The sequence below is a fragment of the Pan troglodytes genome, chromosome X (genome assembly GCF_028858775.2).
Source record: "Pan troglodytes isolate AG18354 chromosome X, NHGRI_mPanTro3-v2.0_pri, whole genome shotgun sequence".
Classification (NCBI taxonomy): domain Eukaryota; kingdom Metazoa; phylum Chordata; class Mammalia; order Primates; family Hominidae; genus Pan; species Pan troglodytes.
Window position 1 is genome coordinate 112088068 of NC_072421.2, and position 26484 is coordinate 112114551.

General features: G+C 36.2%; 1 protein-coding gene and 1 non-coding gene across 3 annotated transcripts in view; both read left to right on the top strand.

Annotated features, from left to right (window-relative positions):
• Positions 1-26484, top strand: part of HTR2C (5-hydroxytryptamine receptor 2C) — a 325108-nt gene that overhangs the window by 25176 nt on the left and 273448 nt on the right. For both annotated transcript variants that reach the window (XM_009439546.4, XM_009439547.3), the window contains exon 2: positions 4051-4117. The gene's annotated coding sequence lies outside the window, so the exon portion shown is untranslated. The remainder of the gene's footprint in view (positions 1-4050; positions 4118-26484) is intronic.
• LOC112207212 (small nucleolar RNA SNORA35) lies at positions 21056-21183 on the top strand. The gene has a single exon (XR_002941665.1). It is a non-coding gene; the product is annotated as a small nucleolar RNA SNORA35 (small nucleolar RNA).

Genomic DNA, 26484 nt, shown 5'->3' on the forward strand with positions numbered 1-26484 from the left:
AAAATATCGTTTTGAACAAAGAAAGGGTGGAAGATATAGAAAACGAGCAGAGCATACTGTATGGTTCCATTTACATAAACTTCCAGAACTGGCAAAAATAATCTACAGTGATAGAAGTCAAAAAGTATTTGCCTGGAGCTTGGAAGGTGGTGACTACAAAGAAGCAGAAGGATGGAATTGTTTTATGTTTTCATCAGAGTGGCAATTACACGGGTGTAAACATTCATCAAAAGTGGTCAAACTCTACATTTAAAATATGCACATATTAGTATATGTAAATTATACTCATTAAGGTGGATTCCTTAAAAAGTCAAAGTAGGCAGTAAAGGGTACCATTCAGTTCCTCTGTGGTCCTGCTTTAATACTGAATGGAAGACAACCCCCTTCTTTTTAAATGAGCATGAATATCCATGAATATCAAAAAGAGTGCATTGAGCTCTTTGTAATGACTGCATTTCCTCATCCTGCTCAGGATTGACTCCTGGCATTTTAATGCACGGTAATGTGGGCATTTCTTTGATAGACATTCCACTTTAAATGCCTACTTTTTCCATATTATTTCAACTGAAGGAGAAATAAGGCAGCAAACTTATCTATTAAATCTTCGCAGGGTTCTTATGACTTTTAAAGCATCATTTTGAATTGAAGCTACTATTTTATATTATCTTTTCTCAGGGTGGGCTGAAAACAAAATAGCAAGAATTTTTGTAGGAAAAGTAGGTTAAAGTCTGTCTTGAATAATCACAAAATCACACTTAATGTCACCTCATAAATCAGTTATAAATAGTGTCAGAGGTAATAGAATTGCACATGCGAAATTTAAAAATATTCTGTGCACAATTTTTGTAGAATGGAATGGCATGGTGTTTGGATTAATATGTACGGCAAGGTTATGGTCAGGCATATCTATGTTTTCTATCTACAGTCACTCGCCTACAAAGAGAAAAAATCAGTCATTGTGGAAATTTAAAAAATAATACTTTGGTAGGATGGAGAGAAACTTGAAATGACAGAGCGTTAATCATAAAATGTATCTCAAATTTACGTATAATTAGCTGAGAGGAAAAAACTTGGAAAGTGTATGATAGATGCAAAATGTTAATATAAAGAATGTCGTGATCAGGAGGAAGGGAAGAAGCAAGTGAGCCTCAAGAGAAAAAAATTTGACTTCACTCAAAGTACTTCATATTTTTGCAAAATTAATTAAAATTTTAGAAATCGACACTAAAACGTTAGAGACCTCAGAAAACATTTTCAGTTGATAGGTCTTGGAGAAATTTTTTTAAAGAATATCTGATTGGATAACTTTTAATGACGGAGCAGTAATGTTTTAATGCAAAATATCTCAATCTTCCCCTAAGGGGGAAAAAAAGCGCAAAAAATAAATTCTTCGTGAATAAATGGCGTAATTACAATCACAGCACACATTGTTCTGACTGCAATAGTCACAATTCGCCACTAGGGGGCTGTAATTCTGTTCTTAGCAGTTCTCGGTCCACAACATTTTCATTCCCTCCCAGGGTACTTGAACAGTTAGGTGAAGTTAAGTGGGAGCTTCGACGGGCATAACAGGTCATTAATGTGTATTGAGATGATCTCATGCGTTTCTGCGATGCGATGTATAATTCTTGTTGTATAGAATAATAACTTGGCCACCAGCTTCTTCACCAAGCATGGAGTCTCATCATTGCTCCAAGATTGCTATTAATTTTGTACGTATTACATAGAATCATTTTATCTTCCTTTTTCCCAGGAAATTATTTTTATTTACTATAAGTCTCCTACTTTTTCATGAAAATTGAAGGTTAATGTGATCATGTGTTCTTGCATAGTCATTTCAATAAATCTGTGCTGTAAAAGAGACAAAAAATGTTGGTTCAAATTTATAAATACTAAATGTATTTTCTGAAGTGTAGATTAAAACAGCAAAGTTGTGTTTTTTTTAATTTTTTTTCTTTTTTTGAGATGGAGTCTCGCTCTGTCGCCCAGGCTGGAGTGCAGTGGCGCAATCTCGGCTCACTGCAAACTCCGCCTCCTGGGTTCACGTCATTCTCCTGCCTCAGCCTCCCGAGTAGCTGAGACTATAGGCGCCCGCCACCACGCCCGGCTATTTTTTTGTATTTTTAGTAGAGATGGGGTTTCACCGTGTTAGCCAGGATGGTCTCGATCTCCTGACCTCGTGATCCTCCCGCCTTGGCCTCCCAAAGTGCTGGGATTACAGGTGTGAGCCACCGTGCCTGGCCCAAAGTTTTAATCCAAGTTATTTTTCACTCATTTGAAGTTAGAACTATTTTTTACTTTCATAAGGAATGAAAAATATAATTTGTTGGTGTAGTACATTGTATCTTGCATGATGTAAGGGGTAGTCACATTAAATTATTTAAATGCGGCTGTAACATTTATTGAATATTTTATATTATACTTCAAATATGTTAATTTATGTTGATAAATTTATGAGCTAACAAAAGATCTTGTCCTCAATATAACAATTAACATTTCCTATGTATTTCTCATAACTTTAATGATCTTTACATCCCTCAATTTTACTTACTAGGCTGAGTGCAAGAGTTAGCTTTATATTTTTAAAAATAATCCCTGCATTTAAAACTTTTTTTGATCATGCTTTATGTGTTTGGGGAAATTTTTGATGTTTAAAACATGTCAAATATTAACGTCCTTGCACCAAATTTATTTGTCCTACTGCAAAAGTATAGCTGGCTAATATTTATTTCAGTCTTGTTTTTGCATTCCAGAATAAATATTGGCAACTGATGCTCTTACAATAATTGATACAGAAATGGTGATTTTCAAATGTTGTTTCCTCTTCCAGCGTCTAATATTGTTTTAGTATCTGTGGATGAAATACTATTTACTCTTGCTCTGTAATTGTTCTATGTGAAATGTTTCAACTTGACATTTGACTTAGAATTTTGCTGATTCATTTAGAATTCTTAACTAATATTTAATTTCCTCTTTAGCAGAAGGACGAACACTGACTTACCTGCTATAGGAATGGGGTCCGGATCCAGACCCCAAGAGAGGGTTCTTGGATCTTGCACAAGAAATAATTCAGGGCAAGTCTGTAAAGTGAAAGCAAGGTTATCAGGAAAGTAAAGGAATAAAAGAATGGCTACTTCATAGAGCAGCCCTGAGGGCTGCTGATTGTTTTTTATTTTATTTTATTTTTTTTTGAGACAGAGTCTTGCTCTGTCACCCAGGCTGGAGTGCAGCGGCCGATCTCGGCTCACTGCAACTTCCGCCTCCCGGGTTCAAGCAATTCTCCCTGCCTCAGCCTCCTGAGCAGCTGGGATTACAGGTGCCCACCACCATGCCAGGCTAATTTTTGTATTTTTTAGTAGAGACGGGGTTTGATCATGTTGGCCAGGCTCGTCTTGAACCCCTGACCTCAAGTGATCCGCCCACCTCGGCCTCCCAAAGTGCTGGGATTACAGGCATGAGCCACTGCGCCCTGCCCTGCTTGCCCATTTTTATGGTTATTTACTGATGATATGCAAAACAAGGGGTGGATTATTCATGCTTCCCCTTTTTAGACCATGTAAGGTTACTTCCTGATGTTGCCATGGCATTTGTAAACTGTCATGGCGCTGGTGGGAGTGTAGCAGTGAGGATGACCAGAGGTCACTCTCATGGCCATCTTGGTTTTGGTGGGTTTTAGCTGGGTTCTGTACTGCAACCTGTTTTATTAACAAGGTCTTTATGATCTGTATCTTGTGCTGACCTCCTATCTCATCCTGTGACTTAGAATGCCTCAACTGTCTGGGAATGCAGCCCAATAGGTCTCAGCCTCATTTTACCCAGCCTCTATTCACGATGGAGTTGCTCTGGTTCAAACGCCTCTTACATACCTGCTGTACTAATATTTTGCTGTTTTAAATTCATTTTATATAAATGAGACTTCTTTCTTCTGAAGCTTATAGGTATCAGCCTTACTACTTTTCAGTCATTCATTATATGTGAATGGTATACCTACTCTGTGTGGCACCTTACTTATGGAGTTCTTACTGCATTTTTCTCAATGTTTGCTTTTAGGGTTATCAGCTAACACCCGCGAGCATCTATAACATAGGCCAACTGACGCCATCCTTCAAAAACAACTGTAAGTATACACGTAAGCGTGCCTCAAGACTCTTATTTTGAAATAATATTCAACTATTATATCAAGGTGATTCCTATTATTTTGCTAGTGTAGACCTACCCCTGAACTAGTAAAACATATGCCATTAACGGCCTAACATGTTTGAAAAAGAATATTATGTAATTGGTAAACAGCATTTTAATGCAACCTGAAAAAAAAAAACTCAGCTTATTTTATTACTAAGTAATGTGTGATGCAGACCCCTTACCGAACTGTTAACCACCACCGCAGATTTATAGTAAATAAGTATAAAGTATGATAGTATAAATTGGGACAATTAGGTTAGCGAAGTTCAATTTTCTTCTTCAATGACAAACTCTTGTTTTTTTTTGTTTTTTTTTTTGTTTTGTTTTGTTTTCTTGAGATGGAGTCTCATTCTGTTGCCCAGGCTGGAGTGCAGTGGTGCAATCTCGGCTCACTGCAACCTCCGCCTCCTGGGGTCAAGTGATTCTCCTGCCTCAGCCTCTGGGTAGCTGGGATTACAGGTGCATGCCACCACACCAGGCTAATTTTTGTATTTTTAGTAGAGACAGGGTTTCACCATGTTGGCCAAGCTGGTCTCGAACTCCTGACCTCAGGTGATCCACCCACCTCGACCTCCCAAAGTGCTGGGATTACAGGCGTGAACCACCTAGCCCAGCCTGCTTTCAGTAACAAACTCTTATATCCATGATTGGGGTGTAGGAAATCTAGCTGTTGTTTTCTATGATAAATTTTAGAAAACATAGCTAGCTCTTCAAAATACTCTCAATGGATGCACTTAAAAATCTCAGCAGGAGAGGCAGGGAGAGGAGAATTTTGTTTCTCAAAAGGGAGTATCAGTTATAAATGCTGAAAAACGCAGATCCAGATAATGGAACACTCTACATTCTGTAGATGTCTAGAGCATGATTATTTGATTGGGTAAATATATTACAAGTTAAACAAGGTGAATTTAAATTGGATTCCTTATTTTCGACTCCAGACTGCATGGGGAATTCTCAATTAAATTTCTGATTGTTCTCATAATCATACAAATATTTAATACCACAAAATGTTTTTAGAATTATAGTTTTGGAGGAAGAACTGATACGATGGTATAGGCTAAATCATTTTTGACAGTAAAATTTTAACAGAAATTTTTAGTATAACATTAATATATACGCATTAGATTAAAGAAGTGAAAAGTCGAAGTCTATCAAAATTCGAAAGAGGATAGGGATGGAATACGGTTGGGAATGTCTGCTGCACATGTTATTAATGATCAAAAATAAAATAAATAAGAAAACAGTGATTTGACATCAAGACAGTTGCATCAAAATGGCTGCATTAAAATGTACCCTTTTTCAGAATAGCCAATTGTTCTGTTTTATTCAACTACTCACCATTTAAGATGATGGCAAAGGTAACTTTCTTTAATACATATTGAAAAGAGTTCTTGATGCTATCAACAGCTTTCCAGAGGGGAAAAAGTAAAAAAAAAATTTCATCAGGGACGTTCAAAAAGTATAAAATGTAAAATTTTGAAGAACCCCCACAGCAGTCCTGAAAGCACACAGGAAATCACTCATTCTGTTTGTGAAGATTCAAGTTTGCTTGCAGATGTTTTCACTGCGTTGGTGAAATAGGTTAACCTGGACATGCAGGTAAGTTTCTACTCTCAGGCTTCAAACAATGTTCACACAAGACTATCTCACATATATCATTGGCATGGTAAGCCTCGCCTGGTAGCAAAGACCAAAGTCAGCCTTACTAGAATGTGAAGTTCGCCAATTTCATCTTTACTGTCTTCCTTTCAATGCTATTCTGTCCTTACCATGTTGTTTTTCGACCTCTATGTGCCAAATATTCACAACTCCATAGTGAGTACTCCTTGCTTCTCTCCCAGGCCTGTGCATCCCTCTTTGTACACACACCTGTTGACACTTTGCTCTTATCTAGGTATTAATTAGAGAAGATTTGATACACAAATTCATCATAATGTGGCAATATCTTACAAGTCCTACCCCATCTAGAGGGAGGCATGGTTTAACATGTGGTTCCTATAACTGAATCCCTTGATGAGCTGAAGGGGAAAATATGCCTCAAATCTCATCATGTAGGTATGTAAGGCCTTTGCCTACTTCACTTCTCTGTAAGGCTGCCTTTGTCAGGGTATATCAGTGACATGAAAAAGATATGTACAATATATTTATTATAGAAGGTTGGAGCTTGATTATTTATGGTAAATAATGTTGGTGTTGTTAAATATATTAATTCTTACTGTAAATAGAAGAGTAACAAGAGTTTTATTGTAATGTGTATACATCTACAGCCTGATATTCTTTGGGTTGTTTTTTTTTTAATCTCTGGGTCCTTGGTGATTTCTATGGCTATTTTATTTTTATTTTTATTTATTTATTCATTTTTGAGATGAAGTCTCGCTCTGTTGCCCAGGCTGGAGTGCAGTGGCATGATCTTGACTCACTGCAACCTCTGCCTGCCGGGTTCAAGCAATTCTCCTGCCTCAGCCTCTTGGGTAGCTGGGATTACAGGTGCCCACCACCACACCCACCTAATTTTTGTATTTTTAGTAGAGACAGGGTTTCACCATGTTGGTCAGGCTGGTCTTGATCTCCTGACCTCAAGTGATCCAACAGCCTCGGCCTCCCAAATTGTTGGAATTACAGGCATAAGCCACTGCGCCCAGCCATCTGTGGCTATTTTAAGCTATATAATTCAATAAATCTTAAAAAGAAATTTGTCTCCACTATCATTTGAACTTAGTAATACCTTCCGTAAAGCCTTACTTATGCTACCTATTCTACTGTGCTATAGATGTATGTATATATTTATATCACAGTCAAAGTAACAATTTAGGTAATGTATTCAATGTCTCCTGTGAAAATAATCAGTTGGACAACTGTGCTCCTCCTGAGTTGTATAAGGTTTGTGATATCAGTAAGTATCAAAGGTAAACATTATTTTTTTCTGTAAAACCGCATCAACATTTCAAGTTATTCACAGAAAAGGTTAATGTAATGAGGAGATAGTATGCATACATTGGTTCTACATTGTCAAAACATGATTTATAATCGTCACTCTCTTGACACTTATATTAACAATTTAGGAATTTTTATCTTTCAATTATGTGGTCTTGTGTTACTATAAATAAATGCAAGTTCAATTAACAGAATCTGTTTTCAATATGAGTTCTCTGATACAGAACTGAGTTATCTATTGCAAAGTTCTTTACTCTAGGTTACCAAATTACTTCAAGAAAAACATAAATAGGCTGGGCATGGTGGCTCATGCCTGTAATCCCAGCAGTTTGAAAAGTCAAGGTGAGAGGATCACTTGAGCCCAGGAGTTCATGACCAGTCTGGGCAATATAGTGAGACTCCCATCTCTACAAAAAATTTAAAAATTAGCCAGGCATGATGGTGCAAACCTGTAGTTCTAGCTATTCAGGAGGCTGAAGTGGGAGAATTGCTTGAGCCCAGGAAGTCAAGGCTGCAGTGAGCTGTGATCACACCGCTACATTCCACCTTGGGTGACAAAGCAAGATCCTGTCTCAAAAAGAAAAAAAAGAAAGAAAAACAGAAATACAGAAATAGACCATAACAAATAGCAAATGTTGCTTACATTGATAGACAATTCCATCATTTCACTTTGCAGTTTGTTGTAGTTATCTGTTTTATTCACAAATATTTTAATTTCACATCTTTGATTTAAAAATGAAATATATTTTACTACTCACTAGCTCTTCATTTGATTGATGTAAATAATATATAATCAAATGCCTGTATCAACAAGTCAAACTTATTCTGTAAATATATACACCTGCTATGTACCTACAAAAACTAAAAATTAAAAAATAATTTATGAAAGGAGCAGAGAATTGAGTGTGTTAAGTAACAATAATTTGTTCTATATATAGCACATGTATTTTATATCACTTACAGGAACTAACATGAAGTCTTGCACATAATATACATTCAATAATATATTCAATAATTAGTTTAATAATAACTATCAATATTATGACAAAATAACAGCATTTCTAGAAGAGAGGTACTCAATCAGGAATGCATTTTAGTAAATGAACATACACATTTAAAGCACAGGAAAACCTGAACTTTATAAGATATTTCCACATTCTGTGCAGTTTTTGCTTTTGTTAATCAAAAATTTAAATGATCCTTTATAATTATCAGTTGAAGTCAAAACACATGGAATTAACTAAGTACTTAAAGAACTGATTATCGTAATTAATAATCTAACTTAGCCAACTGATAACTGTTAAAACTATCTGCCACACATATTTTTCACTCAATAGTCTGTGCCAAAATTCAACAAGACTAACAACATAGTTTAGCATGCATCCTTTCTAAGATACTGCAACTTTTGTGAAATAAGTGAAAGTTACTTCGTTTTGGAAAGGAAAGTAGCCAAACGGTTATCAAGGTGGTTTCAAAGTTCCATGTTCATCCATATTAGATAATAACAGTAAAATAATTTTATATGTATGTTTTCTGGTTTTCAACATATGTCTTTCAAAAATCGGATTGACTTTTTAAATTATACATTTTCAAAACATTAATATCTTCTTAAATATAAAATATAGGTATAACTTAAGTAACTGTACCAAGTAAATTAATACATGTCCTATAAGAGGATATTATGCTTAAAGAGTTTATGACACAAGAATATTGATTTTTATTTCGCTATTTGAAAATGTGTATTAGTCTTAGCTTTAGTACATATGACTCTAATTTAAACGTAACATAGCTCTTTCAAATAAAATACAGACATTTTAATTGTGTGGAAGCTTTTATATGCTGTGTGAAGTGACTATTTGCATATTACATCATGTTTCAATTGCATTTTGCTCTTATTTAAAAATGATTTTTTCCTCCAGCAAATTAAATATATGGCCCAGACAAGTAGTACATTGTGCACATAAAATTTCTAACAATTCCTTTCAGAGATTGCCACTGTGTAGATCTAAGTACAGTTGTCCACTTAGTTCTCTCATAACAAGCCTTTAGAGATGCTAATAAACTAATACTAAAGTAATAATGAAGATACTATTAAAATATGAAAACCAAATCATATATGTGTGGTATATCCATTAAATGTATACATAAATTAATCTCTATATATTTATTTTTGCTTCCATAAAGTATTCTCAGTGACTTCCTAGGGTTTTAATTGTGTAAGAAAATACTCTCAATGTGTTGCAAGTTTCTTAGCATCACGGGGAATTGCACTGTTATTCAGATAACTGGATTAACAAGAAACTGCGTCATCCTTGAACGGCTTCCTCTCCCTTATCCCCCGTAATAAATTTATTACTAACTCCAGTCAACTCCAGTCGGTTTTAATTCCTAAATATCTTCACTCTATTTCTACAAACATCATACCAGTTTGGATTTCCATCATCTCTTTAGTACTAGAATAACCTTCTAACTAGTTCTCCCAATTACGCATTTGCACTCCCAAATCCATTCTCCCAATTCTTATTGCTCCTAGGAAAATACCAAAATCTTTATCATGGTTTATAAAAGACAGCCTGATCTGGTTCCTCTTCAGCATCATATATTCCCTCACCCCCCTCATGAATAGTTGGGCCCCACTGATCTACTTTCAGTTCCTTGAGCACATGCTCTCTCTGATCACAGGGCCTTGCCAGAAATTGTGCCTTCTGTTGTGAATACTACCTTGCATTCCCCATCTCTCCTAATACTTACATCACCAGTACACCAGTTAACTCCTATATAAGCCATCAAAACACGAGCTTAAAGGCATTTTTTTTTTCTGGGATCAGGGAAGACTTCCTGCCCACCATACCCCCTAACACAAGGTGAGAATTCTGTTATATACCCTAATAGATAACATCATGTACCTTCATCATAGCAATTATTACAGTTGATAATTATACATTTGTTTTTGTGATTCCTTGAGGATTCCTGTCTCCTCCACTAGATGTTAATTAACTCCATGAGATCAGGAACAGTATTTGCTTTCGCTCAATATTGTATTCTTAGCATCTAACACACTGCTAAGGATATACCAATGATTTAATAAATATTTGTTGACTGGATAACTGAATAAACAAATAGGTATTATTTATGAAAAAGTCATTTGTATAATTTTTGGTGATGGTTGGTCTGTGACTGTTCGATTGCAGAGGATATTTTTCTACCTTCCCCCAAGTGGCAGCTGTAAATATTGCAGCCTGGTGAAAAATGAGAAGTCTCAGTAACTAAGACCTCAACAAAGGGTTGTATATGTGAGCTGTCAACTCATAACTGACAGCAGTAAAAGTACTGCTATGATTTTAAATGTAATGTTATCTATACAAGCAGGCGAAACTTATATATGCCTAACAACATATTTGCATTATTGAACAGTCCAGCAAAAATTTTGAATAAGTTTCACTTGCCCTGTTTCATGCAGCACGAGGTTCACATTCACATTTTAAGATAGCAGATAATCAAATCATATCACTGCTATGCTTTATTAAATAAGCAAACTCAAATGTATGTCAAATGAGTTATAGCATAATTTATAAAGTTTTAAGATTATTGCCAATACGGCTTACATTTCACACTATATATTTATGCATACATGTAATACAGTATGAATATATTGCCTGAATATATGACTATATGGAATATATATTGAATATATATGAACATAATTGAAATATGGTGTTAGTAAATGAATACCTTGCTAAGTGATATAATGCTTAGTTCATATACTTTCCTGGCTAAGCTTTCTTATTTCTGCTGTAATATTACATTATACTTTATATGTATTACACGGAATTGCACTCGGCTATTTTGCAATGACCCAAATTTGCATTAAATTCCATATATCTACCATAATTCATACATTTTATTATCCTGGTCATGTTTCCGTTTTTTCATCTGCTAAAAGATTGATGATTTTAAGACAGCATGATGAGTGCTAGACTAGTGCAGTCAGTCTGGGGAGGAATCTGAGTTCTGCATTTTTTTTTTCTTTTTTTGGCAGAGGAGTCTTGCTCTGTAGCCCAGGTTGGAGTGCAGTGGCACGATCTTGGCCTCACTGCAAACTCTGTCTCCCAGGTTCAGGTGATTCTCCTGCCTCAACCTCCCATGTAGCTGGGACTACAGGCATGCGCCACCATGCCTGGCTAATTTTTGTATTTTTAGTAGAGACGAGGTTTCACCATGTTGGCAAGGATGGTCTCAAACTCCGGACCTCAAGTGTTCCACCTGTCTCAGCCTTCCAAAGTGTTGGAATTACAGGCATGAGCTATGGCGCCCGGCCTGAGAGTCTGCATTTCTAACCAGCTCCCAGATTTCCATGGACTACACTTGGAGTCACAAGGTAATGAATCAGGGGATGAGAAACTTTTGAAAAGAGCTAGATGATAAATATTTTGGATATGGGAACCATGTAGGCTCTGTTGCAACTACTCAGCTCTGCCATTGTAGCTTGAAGTCAGCCACAGACAACATATGAATGAATGAGTGGGGCTGGGTTCCAGTGAAATTTTATGAACACTGAAATTTGAATTTCCTACAATTTTCCCATATCATGACATATTATTTATCTTTTTGTATTTTTTTCAACCGTATAAAAACAAATACATCATTCTTAGCTTGTAGGCCATACAAAAACAGTCTGTTGTTGCCAACCACCCTGCTATGGTATAAGATGCCAATCGATAACTGCTGTAGAGGCTGGAGGGGAGGTAGAGTGTGACAGGATAGGCTTTGTAGAAAGGATTACAGTTGAGCTAGGACTTGAAGAAGGAAGGCTTTTCCTGGACAGACAAGTAGGAGAAAGTGAAAGACAAAGATGTAAGCCAGCAACAGCATTAGTGTGTTCTCTGAACTGAAAGCAATGGATTGTGGCCTGAGAAGAACAAGCCCGTCTAGGTTGAGAAGGCTCAATGAAAGGGGGGTCCCTTAAATGCATGTCTAAATAGTTTTAAACCTTAATGAGTAGTGATGTCAGGTGAGCATCCAGAATGAGCAGTGGGGGATGCTATTAAGTTCTACATTTTAGAACTTCAAGTCAAGAGAGAACTGGACTACTGGGAGGGAGAAAGTATAGAAATGACTGAGGAAACCAGGAAAAACTGCACTTGAAAGGCCAAGGCTCTTTGAAAGTGACTACAAAATGTTCTCAAATGAAAGCTTTGTGGATGCTTTATACAAATGATCAGGGCTTGCAAATTTATTGATGAAATGGGAAATATGTATCACATAGCCGGACAGAGCAAGCCTGTCAAGCCATTTTTCCATTGCTACAGAGCACACAGCAGATTAAAAAGGGAAGCTAAGAACTGAGGATTGAAGATTTGAAAAATGGTCTCCCCAGATGCCTCAGTGTCTGACTGACTTTGCTGATAAGCTACAGAGTAGGAATACACGCTGAGGGGTAAAATGAGCATATGGGTTTTATAAAAGATGTTTCTATTAGTTCTCTGGAGGTGGCAGTGAAGTGAGATAATGAAATACTACAAAAAAAACACCAGAGCTGGAAATTATGAAAAATGGGATATCAAGTACAAAATTAACAAAATCCAGTGCTTTTGGAAACTCTCTTCTCCCAATTATTTTTCTATTTCCCATCTCGTTCTCACCCATTTCCCCACAGGATGCTGTCCAGTTGTTTTGGAGGTATGTTTCATTGGAATAGTGGAGTTAAGATTTGCTGAGAAACTACTATACAAAAAGCATGACTAATAAAAAATCTCATCATCCAATAAATGCTGAATTTTACTACCATTTAACAGATGAGGAAACAGAGGCTTGGAAGCCTACTTTATTTATCCAGATCTCCTCCAAAATAGGCAATACATCTGCCAGTAGATGTGGCTTACCTATAACCCCTGGTAAAAAGTGGGAAGCAGAGCAAAGGGAGAATTTCCGCTTTTCCACAATAAGGGAATGCTAGTTAATCTTCCATCTTCCAGACGTACAGGAAAGATTTGTCTTTGGCTTTGTTCAAATCAGAAACAATTACCTACAAGTTTTGGTCACAGCATTTTAGGTAATTTTTAAATACTGGCTAACCATGAGAGGAAAGGCAGTAAGGTTTTATTAATAGAAGTTAGAAAGGGTAGCAAATATAGACATAGTAAACTTAATAGGGTTTAAAAAAAAATTCAAAGGACCTGTGATCAGGTTTCCCACCAAACAAGAGAGATGTTAAATATGGTTGTAAACTATCATGTATTGAGCATCTGCTCCATGCCAGGCACTATTGGACAGTGTACAAACTATGTCCTTTAATTTTCACAACATTCCAATGACAGTGGTTATTATTACCTATATTTAACATATGAGTCCTAGGGGCTTAAGTGAGTTATCCACAGTCCCCTGAGTCCTATAGGTTTCTATTGTGTCAATCTGGTAATATTAAGTACCTAACACATACCAGATGTTAAACAAATGTTAACTATTGTTTTCTTGCTAGTATTGTCATTATTATAACTGACGTTTACTTAACTCCTCCAAGCCTTACTTACCTTAACCATAACATGAAAGTCAACACAAAATAAGTTTGCCAGAATGATTAAATGAAACAGCCCACTTAAAGTTTCTAGCATACAGAAGCCACTTAGTCAATGTCAAAACCGTATAAATTTTCTCTTGAAGGATGTTTTTTATTTTTAGATGAGGCTATATAAGACAGTGGATATTGATGCTTTCAGCTATTTAGTGGCATGCCCCTGGATAATGAACTTGATGTTTATCTTCAGAAAACAATGTTTGACTAGAAAATGACTTTTTTCAAGTGCCTGTGATCAGGAGGTTAAGAGAGTTTATGGCTGAAATATTCAGCATACACTTCAAAGTTTCTTAGTTTTTTCTATTTCATATGCTATTTCCTTTTGCTCTCTTCCTATAATTTGTCTCCCTAAGAACTTAAATAGATATTTTATACTGTTTGTGTATTTAACAAAATAGTATTATTTATAATGCAATTGAAATAGTCTAAACCATTGGTGTCTTAGTCTACAAGTTGTCTCTTTTTTTTTTGTTGTTGTTGTTTTTTTTTTTTTGAGACAGAGTCTTGCTCTGTTGCCCAGGCTGGAGTACAGTGGCATGATCTCAGGTCACTGCAACCTCTGCCTCCCAGGTTCAAGCGATTCTCGTGCCTCAGCCTCCTGAGTAGCTGGGATGACAAGCATGCACCACCACACCTGGCTAAGTTTTTTGTATTTTCAGTAGAGACAGGGTAGGCTGGTCTTGAACTCCTGGACTCATGTGATCCGCCCGCCTCAGCCTCCCAAAGTGCTAGGATTACGGGCATGACCTACCCCACCCAGCCCCAAAAGTTGTCTTTTAATAGTTGAAGCAATGTTTACTGGTAGTGCATAAGCGCTCAATAAATGTGTTAAATAAATATCAGATGAAAGAGTAAATGAACAACTCTTTCCATTATTACTTATTATTTTTATATCTTTAGATTTCCACAAAGAATGCTTCCCTAAAATTGGATATGTACTTATCTCTGCAAATTCATTTTGACAAAACACATCATATTCTCCTAGATATAAAAGCACAAAGGAATTAATCTTTATTACACTTTACAAGTTAAAAGTATATTTGAAATTGATTTTGCTACTTGATGTGCTAACATTTAAATGCAGCTCAGCTTCCTTATATTGTTTCCTTCATAATGCTTCTCTTCATTTAAAATTCATTTTGATGATTTCTGGCACTCCTTGTGCCTTTAAAGCATAAGATAAAATTTCAGTTTACAACCTGATCTTTATGTTATTGACTAACGGCAACCTCTGATTCCAAAATGAAAAAAAAATGACCAAGTATCTCTAGCATGTTAAGAAAGAACTCCTGATAGTTTAGAGTCGTCTCCAAATTTGTCAAATAAAGGCACAGCTAGAATGTATATTATTAAAAAGAGTAATTCTTTGGGAAAATGTTTATTTGAGAGCTTATAATTGAAAAGCTAGCTCGGGGAAAGAAAGCCCTGATGTCAAATTAGGGGGAAAAAAATGAAGAAAGGGCAAGATTAGCATGCATTGTAATGGAGGGTGCTAAATAAGGCTCTATAAAACAGTGCATATTGATAGTTTCAGCTATTTAGTGGCATGCCCCTGGATATTTAAAAAGATATTTGGATATAGTTTACATGAAACCTCCAAATTTCAATAGTTGGTGCCACCTTCACCATAATAAATGAGTTCCTGCTCTGTTAATTTCCATGACAGCTGGTTGTTCAAAAGAGCCTGTCACTTCCCTCCCCACACCTTCTCTTTTGCACACACCAGCTCCCCTTAGTATTCTGCCATGATTGGAAGCACCCTGAGGCCCTCACCAGAAGCAGATGCTGGCACTGTGCTTCTTGTACAGCCTGGGCTTTTCTAAAATATTCTCTACTTATAGTTTGGGTGTTTGACCCTCCAAATCTCATGTTGAAATTTAATCCCCAATGTTGAGAATGGGGCCTAATGGGAGGAGTTGGGTCATGAGGTAAAATCCCTCATGAATGGCTTGGTGCTGTCTTCATGGTAATGAGTGAGCTCTTGCTCTGTTAGACACTATGAGAGCTGGTTATTAAAAAGATCCTGGCATCTTTCTCCCTCTCTCTTTTGCTTCCTCTCTCACCATGTGATCTTTGCACATGCCAGCTCCCATTCACCTTCCACCATGAGTGGAAGCAGCCCGAGGCCTTCACCAGATACAGATGCTGGCACCATGCTTCTTATACAGCCTGCAGAACTGTAAGCCAAATGAACCCCTTTTTAAAATAAATCACCCAGCCTCAGATATTCCTTTATAACAACACAAATGGATTAAGACAGAAAGTGAGAAGTGGCTTTTGAGCTCAACATTGAAGACAGAATAGAATTTAGAATTTGAAGGGGGAAAGAGAAAGAGTATCTCAAAGTGTGTGTTGGAGTAGGGGAGTTTCATGAAAAGCTTGGAAACCAATGAGTGTTGAATGAGGCAGGACTGATGGTCTGTGGCCTTACTGGGTTGTACTCAGTAATAGGAGATCAGCTGGAATAGGTAAGTGACAGCAACTTCCAGCAGCTCTACCTTCATTAAATGTTATGATATCATGAACCAGAGAACATAAAGTTCTAAGTTTATTTTGGGGGAATGTTATGTAAATCCAAGATCATTATTTTTGATTCTTCATATTAATAGGCATTAAGCATGCATTAGAACCAAAAATGGATAACCAAGGAGATGGTAAGAGGCAGATGCCGATTTGCTGGTTTTGATATTTACGGTAGCTCTTCTAAAGAGAAACTCCTGTTAAGTGCTTAGAAATATGGGACTGGCCAGCCTAGGCAACATGTCAAAACCCCATCTCTGCAAAAAAAATAAAAATAAAAATAATAAAAAATTAGCCAGGCATGGTGGCACATGTCTGTAGTCCCAGCTACTCAGGTGGCTGAGGTGGGAGGATTGCTTGAGCCCAGGAGGTTGAGGCTGCAGTGGGTTGTGATTGGGCCACTGTACTCTAGCCTGGGCAACAGAAGGAGACCCTGTCACAAAAAGAAAAAGAAAAAGAAAAAGAAAGAAATATGGAACTGGAACTCTCATCTTTGTCTCATAGTTTTGATGCTTTGTGCTAATTATTACACCTGTAACAAACATCCCTTGCCACCAGGTGGCTACAGAGTTATGCCATGTTTTCAGGAGCTTAAGACTCCAATGTAGTGAAAGCTTTTCCAACTCACAACTTTAAAAACTGATAATCTATTTAATGTTCTATCTACTATCTAGACAACCTTTTAGGAAAAGTTGACTTGAGTTCATCCCTTCTCAATATTCATAGGTTTAGAGAATTGATTTATATTCCTAAAGGGGGCACTAAAGCAAATGAAATAGAAGGAATTCATATGATTTGTTTCCAGTTTCTACTGAATTCTGTCATTTAAAAATAATTTTTATTCGTGTTCCATAATTCACTGATTGAGATTCCTTATGGCAGAGTTATAGCTGTGAGAAGAGATGTTCACTGAATTAGAGCAAGAGAAGGATAGCAAGGCTCTTTAAAGCCTTAAGTGGAAGGTCAGAGGCAATTTGAGTAGTAGTAGTTGGCAGAATACAGATTCAGTGTCTCTGACTTCATTAAACGTTATGATATCATGGCCTACAGAACATAATGTTCTAAGTTTATTTTTTGGGAAAATTATATAAATCCAAGATTTTTTTGACTCTTCATATTAATAGGTAATGCATTAAGTGGGCATTAGAACCAAAAAAGATGTAAGCTAGTTTTTAAAAGGCAAAACACTGCAATTAACATATCAAAATACTCTTGTCACAAGGAAAGGATGTTGTTCATTGCCCTAAATTATTCATAAGTTTTCACATAATTTGCTGTAAACCATAGACTGATAGAAGAGTCCAGAACTAGTAGTTGATGTTGATACAATGAATTTCATCTTTTTCCCCTTCTTCTACTTGTGCCTATGAGGGTTATAATAAAGAATGAGTGGACTAAGGTATCTGGAAAACATATTCTTAAATATTAGATTAATTAACTAAGGTAATGATGGAGAACTATTATGTGATCAGCACTATGCCAGGAATTACTGGGGTTGCAGAAAAATATTGGCCAAGATATCTGACCTTCAGTTAAAATCTTATTGGTGCGATAAGATTAATTAACATAAAATAAAGAAAAAGAACAGTGTGCTCTAAGCAATAAGGTTTATACATGTACAAAGAGGTGAGGAATTAATGAAGCCTGCATTTCAGCAGAAGATCCTTAAGGAAGTGCTCTTATCAACTGGGATGAATTGTATAATCATTTTCTGTCGTTATCTCTTTCATATCATTGCACAGTCTCCTTTTTATGCCCCATGCAGGCCCTTGCACATGGTAGGTGCTCCATAAATATTTGCTGCTTGATCAAATAATTTTTTCACAAGGATATAGTAAAAGCAAGCAAAAGAGAGACATTTTGTTTTCTGTTGAATAGTTATCTTGAGAAAAAAATCTGCATTGACCATGATAGAGTACCTTATCATTAGATCATAGGATCAGAAAGTAAAGCTTATAAATCTGCTTTCTAAAGAGTGCAGTGCCCAGTAGCTCATCCTCACAGGCTTGAAGAATGAAGACCAAAACCGGAATGCCTAGTGGATCCTGAAAACAATTTTAGTTCACTAGTCTGAATCAATTAGACATGACCTATAATATCAAGATTGCATGTGGCTAGTAGTTAACTTTTCAGCAGAAATGTTTCTCTAATGCTTGGTATATGTAAAATTTGATGGAAATATTTAAGTAATGTGAATTTGCTCTCTTTTTTAAAAGCAGTATTTAAATAGTATCTATTTTATGTCTAACAAAGGCAGGAGTCTTTTATCTTGATATCTGTATCTATCTATCTATCTATCTTTTAATTGAGATGGAGTCTCACTCTGTCACCCAGGCTGGAGTGCAGTGGCACGATCTTGGCTCACTGCAACTTCTGCCGCCCGGGTTCAAGCGATTCTTGTGCCTCAGGCTCCCGAGTAGCTGGGACTACAGGCGTGCACCACCATGCCAGGCTAATCTTTTTTTTTTTTTTTTTTTTTGTATTTTTGGTAGAGACAGGGTTTCGCCGTGTTGGCCAGGCTGGTCTTGAACTCCTGACCTCAGGTGATCTGCCCACCTCAGCCTCCCAAAGTGCTGGGATTACAGGCGTGAGCCACCGCGCCTGGCCAATATCCTTATATTAAGGAACTCTTATTTGTTTAGAAATGCTCCTCTTAAATTTCAGTCCTCCAAATAAACAAAACACATTGACCAGTATTTGTTGCAACTAGTAGTTGGCAAGTACGTAATTTTATTGGAACATGATTAGGCATAATTAGAACAGTAGCACATCACCAAAGGTAGTGATAGAATAACAGCCACCAATAAAATAAAAACTTTGGCGGAATTTCTGTAGGTGAATTATCTGTACTACAAAGATGCATTTTGACGTGTATGCACACTGAGAGCAATATAAAAATTTAGGATTAAGGCTGTTGATATCATACTTACATATAAAACAATTATTTTGGGTACTACAACTGCTTTTCAAAACTGTCAAATAATGAACATGTATTTTTCGGAATGATGAATTAGATGGAACCACAACTTCATAAGTGAATGGCCCAATGTAAACTATTAAAACCCACAATTAATAAACAACTAGTCACATGTTATTTTTCCATCTTTTTATATTTATATCTGTGAAATGATCTGTGCATTTAAGAGAGTATCTATACTCTGGTTACCCAATGGTTTGGAAACGGGTCTCCATTGGAAAAACAGAAACGGGTTAATTTGTATCTTTCCCTTCAATTTGCTATTATTCTAGAATTTTAGGGGAGAAAATATGCCCATTTGTGAGTCATAGAAAAGCCTGTGCCCTTTAATATCTGGAGTATGCTTTCTTCCCCGACTCCTAAAGTGGGTAATGCTTACTTTTAAATTGTTTTCCTCCTCTTCATTTTTAAAAAGCCGTTAGCCAAGAAGGGACTAGGATATCACTTGTAGTTCTCATTTTGCTGAGAAGTTTCTGGTATTTGATTCCATTCTACTTCAAATGTCTGAGAAAAGTTCCAAACCTCAACTTTGGACATGAAACTTCCCCATACAGGGAGGACAGGCAAGAAAGTAATGGAACATTTTATACCTATTGTAAGAACCAAGCATTTGTGGGAACGTGAACCAACTGGATCTCTTACACATTGCTAGCAGAAATATAAATTTGTAAAATTACTTGGAAAAAGTTGGCATTATCTCTTAAAATCGAACATTCACAATCTGTATATGATGTTTTGTTTTAATATTTAATTAATTAATTATATCTATAGAGCCATATGTGGAGACATGACAATGGTGATTCATACACCGAGGGTTATAATTAATCCAGTTCTGTGCACTAGAGGCCAGATTATTCCTAGAATTCAAGGATGGCTGAGCACCTAAGCAGCATCATTTGGTAAGGCAGCATACCAGGCTAGGACAAAAGTCAAGGGGGTATAGAGAAAGGCACTTGTTTTGGTGGGAACACTATTAATTAGAGTAGTGCTTGGTTCATAAAATTTTATCTATGAATATTTGCTGACTTAATGAAGCAAAAAATGAAGAAAAAGGTAATGATTATTTGCCAATAGCTGCTTGAGGTGGCAGATTTTCAGTCATAACCAAGAGAAAAAAAAAAGAGGTACATCAAATGGATAGTTTTCTGTTTTGTACATTTGAGAGAATGTGAGTTCCTTCCAGAGGCACAGGAAAGATGTGTCATTGTCCTTCAAACAATTCAAGGATAGTGATCTACAAATTTGTTGTCAGGAAATATTAGGCAATTTAAAATAGTCATTCAACATATATGCCAGCGTAAAATAGTTGGATCTAAAGCAACTTTTCTTTTGTAAGGGGAAATTAGAAGAAGAATAGAAAATTGTAGAATTATTAACTAAAAAAAATTCCAACATTTTTTACCAGATCCTGCACAAATGGTAATTTGAAAAAATAAAAAAGAGAGTTGGTATTGGTGAGTGGGGAGATTTTTAGTTATGACAATAGCTATTAATTATTAAATGTTTAACAACTAATGTCAGGTAGTGGACTAGACTCTTTGCAAGTTATTTCTTCCAATTCTCACAGCAGTCAATGAAGTAGTTATTACTGATTCCATTTAATATATATGAAAACAGAGGCTACAAGAACTTGAGTGAGTTTACCAAAGTCCCACAGCTAGTCAGTGACAGTGCTGGGATTCTGAGCCCAGATCTGCCTGATTCTAAACTCACATTTTCTTCACTGGAAGTTGACCTACGTTTGCAGTCACCATGTTGAGTGAATGAAGCAATGGGTTCTGAGATGTTTCTGGTCACCTACCCACTCCCTCCTTTAAGCTTGTTCTTCTATACAGAGCATGGGGCCCCAACCCCAGCTCTGCTGTCTACAGCACTGCCAAGTGACCCATTGGGCTCCACCTTGACCAACTGGGCATCAAGCGGTGCAAAAGCAAATCCCTCTCAAAGCTGGGAGAGTCACACCGTGGGCTACTCCTGCATGCAGCTGGGTACATATTTCCTGGGTCCCATGACCTGCCTAAAAAAAGTGAGAGAGTGGAGAGACAGATCCAGGCAGCTCAGTAACTGCTATTACTAGAAAAGCGTGACTATGTCTGGCCGGGCGCGGTGGCTCACTCCTGTAATCCCAGCACTTTGGGAGGCCGAGGCAGGCAGATCACAAGGTCAAGAGATCAAGACCATACTGGCCAACGTGGCGAAACCCGTCTCTACTAAAAATACAAAAAAAATCAGCTGGGCATGGTGGCGCACACATGTAGTCCCAGCTACTCGGGAGGCTGAGGCCAGAGAATCCCTTGAACCTGGGAGGTGGAGGTTGCAGTGAGCCGAGATCGCGCCACTGCTCCAGCCTGGTGACAGAGCGAGACTCCGTCTCAAAGAAAAAAAAAAAAAAAAAAAGTGACTATGTCCGTACCAGGTTAATCGAAGCAACTCAGTAAATATTATCCTCGCTATTACATTATCATAATCATTACTAGCTGTGAAGCTTTTAGCAATTTACATTAACCCCTCTTAGACTCAGTGTCCTAGTCCATAAAACAAGGTTGACACTACTGGAATGATCTACGATTGTCATGGTGATTACATGACAAGATAAATCCATTTAAATTTCTGGGCAATTTGCTCATTAAGTGTTAGTAAGACAGAGAGATAAGTGGTTTTCTCCTTTTGATGTGATGAAAATGAGATTATAATTATCTTATAGATGATGGCACCCATGTATTTGCCCCACATTTCTACTAGCTTCCTGACAAGCTAGGCTTCCCCAGCCTCTTCATTCTCTGTATATAAACAGTCAGCTTAGACCTAGTGCTGATAGAATTCCCTTTCCAGTTCTTTCTTATAAGTTAGAACTACATTCAAGGCTCATTCCTGGCCCCCTTTTTTTCCATCATGACACCTTCAGATACTCAAGTCCCCACTAATCTCTCTCTCTCTACCACATAATTTGACGATGATCAATTTTTCATTTATTCTGTTCATTCATCTTGTTAGCTTATTAACTAATTGGTAAACCCTTTGAAAGGTCTACCTTCTCATAAATCTTAGTACTTACTGCAGCACCTATCCCAGTGCCTTTCATAAAGTAGAAGCTAAATAAATAACTATTGCTGGATAAATTAATGTAAGTTATCTATGAAGTCAGCCATCAATTTTTGTAACCAAAACTGGAGGCAAGCTTTAGAAGATTGAATGTCATAGTTTTAGCACTGTATAAAACAAGGTACTGTTTTGCGTGATAAAATACAGGATGAAAACTCATTTAAAATTTAGAAAAGATTAGTTTGAATCCAGGATAAGGTAAGTAAAAAATAATTATTTTGAAGGAAGACCTCACCTCATACTATTCTTGTGTTAAAATTATGGATGGTAAACTTGCCTTCCTAGGAAATGTATTGAGGGGGGACTCCCACAAAAAGGACATGGCCCTCATTAACCCAAGGTCATATTTATGTTCTGATCGTAAATCAGATCAGATCAGGTAGCAAAAGAATGTACACAATCTGCATTTCATTTACAATCTTACTATTTTCAGACAATTGAGACAAAATGTATCAGTTAAAAATATATATCTCAATAAATACTTACTGATTGATATGTAAAACCCAGTAAAAAAGATGACACATCTTTCCTGACAATTGGCAAGGATTAATATAATGAGTTATCTATGCCATAGTTTGGTATATATTTTAAACATTATAATTCTTTCAACTATAATCTTTATCAATGCTATTGAACCAAGAATAAAAGGAATGTGAACATCAAGTATGTGGGTGATATGGAATGGGAGTAGAAGATTGGCCCGTGCCTTTATATAAACCTCCTTGTCTTGATGTTCCAGAGACTGGCCTCCTTAGAGGAGGCCTCCTTAGAATTTATTAAATTCTAATAAATATTATTATTTAGAAAAATAAATACCTTCTTTCTTAGAAACATGTCAAGGTAGGGTGCTCACGTGACCTAATAACCTTGCAAATGAATGTCTATAATGATAGTTTTATTATTTTCTCTTTATTATTTTAACACAGAATGAATGCTATTTCAATATATCTTCATCCCTTGCCCATAAACACAAATATCCCACTGATAATAAGATGTGAGAAGGAAGTCTTTTAAATTGATTTTTAAAACTTAATTTCTTCAAATAATATAGTCTTGGGGCTCATCTTAGAGGTCCATGTGGGTAGGTCAGAATCTGTCAACATTATGTCTTTTTCTCAGCATTTTTCCTAAGGGAAGCATGCTATTTTGTTTCCCTTGTAATTATTTTTGCTTCTTTTTCCTGCTAGTGTACTTTAATTTTATTTGGAAATTTGAGGATGGAAAATTATGATTATTTAGATTTTCTAATAATATAAAACACTTTTTGTGATAAAGACTATGAATTCTCTTTGACGCAAACATCTGCCTGTAGTTGAATGAAGTATTATTTAGGATAGAATGTAATATTCAACAGGAAAAGCAATTTGTCTAAAAAATGCTTCTTTCCTTGCTGCATTTACCCGCTTGCCAGCTTGATGTATCTGCACTGCCTGTTTGTTCTTTGTTACTGTCAAGATAGCAAATTTCTTTCTGGAGCAGATGGTGTAACTGCCATTGTTCAACTGCTTCAAATTCATTCTGCTGCTGGGTATTTTTATCATTAAACCTCTAATTTAGCAATATTAATAAATTGAATCTATGGACTATTCTGTCTGGGATGTCTGAACATTTGTTAAATATCTGAACATAAAAATATATATTCTTTTGATATCATGAAAATTGTATCAAAATTTATTTGATTATTAACAGAAATCAATGTAAAGATGTGTTTTATTAATATGTTCAAAGGCATCATTCTCTCTCTCTCTCTATATATATATACACATATATGTGTGAATGTACACATATATATGCACATATATATGTGTGTGTGCATGTATGTATTCTAAGCAGATAAAACTATTGTTTTAAACACCTAGTGATCTTACATCTTGGAGAGGTAGTAAAAAAGTACGTTAAATATATATGCATGTGTATATATATATATATAGAGAGAGAGAGAGAGAGATGGTAGGTAAATGCTATAAAATTTTAGCTATTAGTCATTAGTTCTATAAATTTATTAGTTGTGTATGAATCTATAATAGAAGGTACTTGTTTCCCTTACTACTTCCTCCATTACTTATCTCAATAGAAATTTAAAAAATCTTGATGTGTGTCTTCATACTCTTAAATAGAGAGTTTAAATTTAAATCTACTTTTAAATTACAAATGTGGGCCTTTTTATCTATACGTTCTAACAGCATGCCCCCCTCACCCCATGTAGAAAGCCATCATACTTCATATTTTACCATCAGGAAGGAATTAGAAACAAGGCTAATTTTTTTACTCTCCACCATATTTTCAATACTAAAATGATTAAAACTGGAGCAACAAACATTTTTCAGTTAACTTTATTCTTACAGCTTTAAAAAACAAGGCAATAAGTGAAAATTTGCAGAAATATTAATAACTTTTAAACAAATTATACTTACATATAAGAATTCAGTAAATAGAATTCTGCAACTTATCATGATTTTTCAGTGATTATTACTTTAGAAATTATTTCATTCACTGTGGTCTGTAAATTGTGGCCAGCCATGGTGGCTTACACCTGTAATCCCAGCACTTCAGGAGGCCGAGGTGGGCAGATCACTTGAGCTCAGGAGTTTGAGACCAGCCTGGGCAATATGGCAAAACCTTGTCTCTACCAAAACTACAAAAAATTAGAAGGGCACGGTGGCACATGCCTGTTGTCCCAACTACTAGGGAGGCTGAGGTGGGAGGATCCCTTGAGCCTGATGAGATAGAGGTTGCAGTGAGCCGAGATCATATTACTGCATTCCAGCCTGAGTGATAGAGTGAGACCCCATCTTAAAAAAAAAATCAGTAACTAAATAGAATTCTGCAACTTATCATTATTTTTCAGTGATTACTGCTTTAGAAATAATTTCATTCAGTGTAATCTGTAAATTGAAACAATATCCCATAGTTGGACAACTGTACAATCAGCAATGATCGGTTCTAATTTAACAAATGTTGAACAAATCAACAACTATTAGGGTGACTATATATTCTACTTTTCCTAGGACAGTCACAGTTTATGCTTATTGCACATGTATTAAATATAATTTTTAACTCTCAAAAGTGTCCAATCTGGATGCTAAATTATATACTCATTCTGATGCACCCAGGTAAACCTGCGCGTTACATGCTGATATATATAAAGAACTATAAACAAATGTCCCTTACCTGAAGAAGCATACAAAACTTATTAATGATGCAAGATATATACATAAAATTCTTGCCAAATGTGTTTTTTATCAAAAGCTTCAATTTTTGGTATAGCCAGTAAACACGTGTAAAAATTCAGAGAAGAGATATAAGGATATGGATTAGAATGGTTAAGGCTAGTTTAATGGAGGTGCTGTACTAAAAGACATTGTGGGCATGAAGTCACATAGTTATGGGGATGAAGACGAATATGGTCTACAGCGGATCAATCAACAGTGGAAATGACTGAATATAAAGAAGAGTATGTTAATAAGAATAATTGGTAAGGACTCAGAAATTCTGGTCTCTTGTTCTGCTCTTCCACTGGCTAACTTTGTATCATTGAGTAAATTACTTCTTCATTTTGACTTTAGTTTCTTGATTTGTAAAATGAGGGATTGAACTGGATTCATCCATTCATCAGTTTTTTTATGATGAGATTACTTTGTGCAAGGCACTCCACTAAGGACTATGTAAATGATTTTTCAAGTTCCTTTCCTGCTTTAATTTTTATGGTAATCACTTTTGACACCAATACCTCCAGTGATATAGTTGTAGCCAGTTTAGAATCACGTGCTTCTCTGTCAAAGAAGAACATTTCTTGAAGGTAAATGTTCCCAAACCAACAAATATTTGTTGCATTAAGTTGAATTGAAACTTTTTTCTTGCAAGTACCCTTTGTTTCCTAATTGGATTAGAACCATGTTTTCATTCCCTGTGATGGTAATGCAACCCTAGAGTGATAAGTGACTCTGCCAGGAAAAGCTGGCTTTGTGTATTTTCAGACTGTGAATATAGCTGTTATGTTAACAGGTAACTGAGGCTGCAGCCAACTCAGCTGGGAAGCATGAATGCTGTGCAATGGTTTTTTTTTTTTTTTGTCCCTGCTTACAAATGAAACCAGTTTCCCATTTGCCCTACCTCCCCGATCTAAAGAATCTTGCTCTTATTCCCAGTGCTAATCACCTAACAGGAAAGATCACGCTCCCTGGAGTGGAGTTAT